At 29.5% G+C, this 6,536-nt stretch overlaps 1 protein-coding gene across 1 annotated transcript in view; it reads right to left on the reverse strand.

Moving 5' to 3' along the window:
• The window catches only part of LOC100168196 (allatotropins), an 18,283-nt gene extending 12,897 nt beyond the window's left edge, over positions 1 to 5,386 (reverse strand). Inside the window, exon 1 of the mRNA XM_001942877.5 lies at positions 5,234 to 5,386. The gene's annotated coding sequence lies outside the window, so the exon portion shown is untranslated. The remainder of the gene's footprint in view (positions 1 to 5,233) is intronic.
• Between the last annotated feature and the right edge of the window lie 1,150 nt (positions 5,387 to 6,536).

Here is a 6,536-nt window from a genome sequence, read left to right on the forward strand (position 1 = left end):
AGGGGTCGCGCGCGCAAAAGCATAATATTAATCAGATTTAATATTATGCAGATTCTGTTGAAACGGAGTTCGTGAAAAGATATTACGTATATCACATTATTGTATGCAGTTTTACCCCCAGCGTATAACCCCCAAATTTCCGCCTATGATTACCATAATACATTATAACAGTTATACTAATAATTTTGTGATGATAAAGATAGTGTACACAATTATACGACGTGTCATGCATACCTATATTCAGGGGTGGTTCCAGTGACTTGGTTGGGGGGGGGGGTCTAGTTATAATTTTCAGAAAATGTCAATATTATAATAAGATTTATTTTTCTAATTTTGTTTTGAACAGTATACAATTGTTCAGAAATACAGCTTGGTGATGGGGCTGCCCCTAGCACCCCCCCCCCTGCAGCCAACCCTGCCTATATGGTTAGATGTTTGATTGTTTCTGAAATTGTCGGCGGATGTAAGCTTATAAAAAATAACTTTTCGTTTTTATATTAAAATTATATAAAATATGCGAAACCAATTACCATACATTATATATGTACATCCTCAAAAATTAACTTTTTATGAACAATCGTAAATCATAACACAAATTATACAGGATGAAGCATTTGAATTAAAATGTTTATTATTTTGAAAACTGTATTATACTTTTTAAAAATATATTATTTTCTTATAAATTGAATTTGTTACAAAACAACATTTTCGAAGAAAAAATTTAAGTTTTATTGTTATTGTTTTTAAGTGTTTTACGTTTGGGAATGACAATGTACATTTTTAATTTCTTAATATTTCTAAGTAGAATTCTTCCAAAAAATATTTTATGTTCACGATCAATTTTCAAATATTTATAATTAAATAATTGGTAAAAAAAACTATTTATAAAAACTCGTAAGTATTTAAAGTTTAGGTAAGTTTATATGAATGCAGTAGTCAACCAACATTTTGCGATGTAGACTTGGAGTGTACTCTTCTCCAGCTTGCACAATGAAACTTAAAATACTTACAAAGTATAACAATAAACTTTTCGATTTTTATTTATCAAAATACTCATAAAAATATTACTGACTTCATATCATGAAAAATAAATATTTTTTGAAATAACGATTGTTTTACGTTAAAGAGTCACCTGTATAGGTAACATTGAAATGAATAATGATACTTGATAATAATACATATTATTACGCTAGATTTATTACGCTCGGAAAAATGATGTACACACCCATGCAGGTAGGTGGTACTCAATAAAATATTGTCAACATATCACACTAGGAAATTCAATTTAAGATAAAGCCTATAATTGTAATGCACACCTCCAATAATAAATTGAAAAACAAAATATATTTATTGATAGGTGTTGGATATAGCCCTATAGGTATTATGGCGTTAGTCAGGCACACGGTATGAAATTGTTCAGATTAACAAAAAAAAGTACTATCTTTTATAATTAAAACGTTATAATTTTTCACAGTTTTTATAATATTTATGTTTCAACAAAAATCAAGTTTTATCTGTACTATAGCATATATATAATATGTATATAGGCATGTACCTACGTTGTATTTATAGCAGATAGTTAGCTTAGAAAGCCCTAAAAATTAAAAATATTGAAAACTTTTAATTTATTACACATCATTAAAACTTGAAAAAATACTAGGGTAGGTCGTAGGTATTTTTAATAATTCAGTTCTTAATGTATTAGAATATTAAAATTTTTATCACTAAAATTATCTGAGAATATTTAATAAAAAAAAAATTATGTTTGAGCTGGTATATCCAAAATATTATATAGGTACGTATAAAATATTTTTATTTGTACATTTCTAATTAGACGACATCATGATAAGTCAAGTCGATAAAACTATACTTTTACAGCTTTAAACGTGTTTCATTTATATTTTATATGTATATATTTAGTTGTGATAAACATGTAATATGTAAATATGTTGAAAACATTATTATTTAATAAATTAAAGATAAAAATAAGAGCCAAGTTAATGTTCAGCTCGATGTTAATGAATGAAAAAATAAATACTGTACAAGTTTGAAGACCCACCTGTAGAACGTATTTCTTTAAAAACTTAAAATAAAAATAATACAAATAAAGTTTGTATGCATCATCGTACACAAGACCGGTTGGTCTTAAATCCATTTAATCCATTTATGTCATTGAATGCATTCTAATATATTTTATGTTTACAATTTTGACAATTTACTATTTAGCAATACTATTTTGCTCACAATAGTCTTCTCAAAATATGCACTATTATCAGTAAAAGTATTTATTATAAATAGATTACCTGCCATTTAATGAGTTATAACTTTATGAGTATTTACTCATTTTACGGACTAGGTTTATAATCCCCCCCCCCCCCCCCGTTGTTAAATTCAACTAAAAATGAATTGTATGCGTAATATTATTTTAAAACGACTTCATTATTTTTGTTTGCGTAGACAGTTCCGTACTTATTAAACTTAGATTGCATTTTAATTTATACACACACATATATATATATATAACAGCTATTAAGTATTAACAGCTATCCTAAAATTCAGCTAAATAATAATACTCTAAGAGAACAATAATTTATGAAGGAAAAGAAGCAACGTACAATATTGTCCTCAATAAATTAAAGGTCCCGTTAATGGTGGTGACCGCAAAGTGGGTTTTGAAATATTTTGTTTGTTTTACCAATGTGTGATAATTTAGTGTATATAATTGTCGTCGTTATATTATAATCACAAATAATAATATTTTATAAATTCATCCGTTGCGTATTAATCTATTATATGCCTAATATTGTTATCGTTTATAAAAATAAAAAAGACTAAAGGCCTGGAAAAAATCAAAGAAGCTTAGTTGAAAATTTAATATAATAATATTAGGTATTTCATCACTTTTCAATAATACATATTTTTAAACAAAGGTAAAATATTTTCAATTGTAAAATATTAAAATAAAAATAAAATGATTTCATAACTAACAAATATTCAACTAAAATACAATTCAATAAATATTCGGAAAAAGTGGTTTCTTATAAACAATATATTGAAATTACATCGTAATCAAAACATTGTACAATATATGTAACTAATGACTATAAACAAAATTAGTTTTAGTGAAGTATAGGTATGCATAACGAAGTTTTCAATATATATTTGATAATAGATAGATCTATATAATGGATAAGTATAATAACTGGAAACTTTAAATTAATAATATCATGTTTAATGAAATATACTGTTCATATAATTTAATCGGATTAAATACTTTTCGATAAAATCTATTTTATGAACTTCATACCTCGGTATTGTTTTATGAGTTTGAATTAGAAAAGCCAAATTTAAGTATTCATTTTATACCTATGCGTGTACATTATTATAATTCAATAGGCCACATTATTATATAGAGTATATAATCTGTCATTGTAAATGTAAATACGTCTAAAATGTATTCTAAATCTTATTTTGAACATAAGTTTATTTAATAGTTCTTTTGTAATCACAATATTTAAATATAGAATTTATTTATTATTTTATAATGTCCCCATTGCTTAATGAGTAAATTAAAAAAAAAACAAAATTGTATTCGAACAATCAACATAGTTTCACGGTGTTATGCTAGTTAAAAGATTTTATTTGTTCATATCACTTATTTTATATATTTATTTATTTATATATTATATTTCTGGATGTATTTTCAACGTTAATTTGATTGTTTTACATAACAACATATACTGACAAACAATTTTTTTTAATTGAAATTCAAAAAAAAATTTCTTGTCTATTTTTTTTTTTGAGTAAGTATTTAAGCGGTAGCAGAACATTTCTCAATGCCAAGGCGCCCATACATAAATACATTAAATGTTTACCTAAACTTATTTAAACCATATTAAAAGTTCGAAAAAATTTTTTTGAATATTTATCAATAGAATAAAATGCTTATGAAAAACATACCCATACAAAATTAAGCTGCGTAAAAATAAGTTAAAATGTATACATATGTGGATTACAGTGATTTACGTATACAATTCCTCACACTAAAACTCCTTTACGTCTAGTTTAAACTTATTATATAAAACGACTGTTCAAATTATCGCTCGACTTCAAAAATGTAAATTATAGTTTCTTATCCACACGAGACCCTCCAAACAATGAAAATACATAATAATACTCTACTACAGCATAGTATATTATATTATACAAAAATCTACTTGTCAATTAAAAATTCATTTTTCTTTTTATGAAGTTCTATGAGAACATAATATAAAAAAATCTTTAAACTTACTGAAAACGACAACTTCTTTCAACAGAATGATTAAAACCACACGGAGAAATATGTATAGGTATAAAAATAAAAAATTACACATTGGCTGAAATTCGAATATTTGAATATCAACGATGTGTATAGGAAATAGGTAATACAATAATTATTCAATTCCAGTACCAAATTGGAAATTTAACAGACTCCAAAAATAAATGTAAGTCCACGAATGGCTTCAATTCGCGTACGGACGGTTTCTAGTATTTTTAAATAATTTTTTCGTATTTTCACGTCACCTAAACAATTATATTATACGCGGGGAGGGATTGCGTTTAGCCTTTCGATATATTAAAAACGATCATGGATATGAAACTTATCATAAATATTCGCACAGACAGCGAAAAAATTACTGTTCCTATACATTCCAATTTATGTACGTTGTACACTTGAGATAAAGTATAGAATATTATTAGGATAATTAATATCGATAGACTTGAGAAAAAAAAATGAGTAAAATTTAATTTTCTATCGATATTATGCAGAGTGGTATTTTTTTTTCGAACGATTATCATACTCGATGTTAACGCGTCCCTCGTAGAACTCGATGCGGACTTTGGAGCACGTACCATATGAACACGACCAAATCGACACGAAAGTTATAGTACACATTTTTAAAAATAATATATCATACGCATATTATCGGAACAGCGATTTCCACGAGAATCGACGGGAAAAAAATCAGCAACACCGCCAATTGCAGGTGAAGTAAAGTGTAAAGTTCTAAACCTGACCTCTATACCTATATTGTTTGATATTCGATGACACTATATTATAAATTTATAACATATTATATGAATCGCGGAAGAACCACGCCGGTATGTACCACAATATATTATGTAAAGCACTCGTATGATATTATAATATAATATGCGCATATATTGTGCGTAGGTATCGTGCAGGACTTACCGGTCTCGGACTTGGGCCTCGGATGCGCGTTTCTCACGTAGGTGCGGCGGACGGGACGACCAAGCAGAATGACGCCGCCGACAAAGACGCAGCGCAATATGTACCGGAAAAGCGCGTCAAACCGCGTCGTATACGGCGTCCCGTAAAATACGCCCCCTGACAACACTCCGCGTTCTACCCTATTTTTTTTCGCCGCGCAACCTGTTGGCGTGTCGGCGTCGCGGGCGCGTGCGCGTCGTCGGAATAATAATGATGAAATGGGATAATAATATTACATACGCGATTAATACATAAAACGTCATCAATGCTATAATGTATATAGCTGATATGAGCGCAGTGAACTTTTTATTTCACCCATGTATAGCGACCATTTAAATAGCTATAGTATCCGCCCACCAATTTTTCCCCTGTCAATGTGTAGGTACGGCTAATCCCCAGTCCCCACACCTCCATCGAACCCAATTCATAAAAGTACGTAAATTATAAACGAGTTTATCATTACGAATACCCCTCCCCCCGACCATTACAGCGGTCGCTTCATAATAATAATAATAGCTATTCAAGCCGCCGCCGCCGTCGCCACTATGTATGATAGCGGAACAACCAAAGACGTCGTCGCCAACCGCCGCGCTTCGTCCCGGTCGAAATTCGTTTTTCAATATTATTTTGTATTGCGCTGACTGCCTATAATATATTATGCGTAGGGGGTGCAAATCGAATAAAAAAAAAAATTCCAGAAAATAATATATTACAACCATATTATTATAATCATTATTAATCGTACCTATACAACGTGTTACTGTGGGAGCGGAATATTCTCTATGAAATGTTCGTGTCGTAGGTACCCCCTATGATTGAAGCGAATAAAATTGGCCTATAATGGGTTCTTTGTATTCAATATTTAAGAGTGTTCAGTGAACACTGTTCACAGCCACTTCAGTAGCCTCGCAGAATTTCTACAGGTGGTGTAACACGATTTCGAAGGGTGCCCCGTCTGTGCAGCCAATCTTATACTCCTTAACTTTAAATATAATATCGTATAATACTCGTTATACATCATGTATAAGTTAGTGCATTTTTTCTCATATCTTCGTTATAGTTGCGAACTTGTGAAACGGCGCAAATCGCCCGAGCGGCATGGACAGAAACTATTAGATGCAGAGACACAGAGTAATAATATACGGAAAGTCTGAAGTATCGGCGACATTATTATTGTACCGTTTTATAACCAACCGATTTATAATTTATTTACTTGCAGTACGACTATAGCTTTTTTCAATAATTCATAATAATTTTAACTATG

The sequence above is a fragment of the Acyrthosiphon pisum genome, chromosome A2, assembly GCF_005508785.2.
Source record: "Acyrthosiphon pisum isolate AL4f chromosome A2, pea_aphid_22Mar2018_4r6ur, whole genome shotgun sequence".
NCBI classification, from domain to species: domain Eukaryota; kingdom Metazoa; phylum Arthropoda; class Insecta; order Hemiptera; family Aphididae; genus Acyrthosiphon; species Acyrthosiphon pisum.